The sequence below is a fragment of the Toxorhynchites rutilus genome, chromosome 1 (assembly GCF_029784135.1).
Source record: "Toxorhynchites rutilus septentrionalis strain SRP chromosome 1, ASM2978413v1, whole genome shotgun sequence".
Classification (NCBI taxonomy): Eukaryota; Metazoa; Arthropoda; class Insecta; order Diptera; family Culicidae; genus Toxorhynchites; species Toxorhynchites rutilus.
In genome coordinates, this window is record NC_073744.1 from 70,003,789 (window position 1) to 70,004,046 (window position 258).

The window sequence follows — 258 nt, forward strand, 5'->3', positions numbered from 1 at the left end:
GATTCACAGATGCTGGTTGTGATCCGGGTTGTGAAGAATATAGATTGTATTAACCCGACTTCTGGCCCCGTTCGGTATCGCCTTCATTGAAACTATTGTTGGCGACTGGCATACGAGCGGGAAATTGTGTGGGCGGATCCAGTTCCGTACGAAAAGATAAATACCTCGAGGGTTATTTGATTGTTCGTCTCTGACTTCCCGTAAGTGATTATCGTGCTTTGTGATTGTTTTCCGCGTACATAATCGATTATTATATGT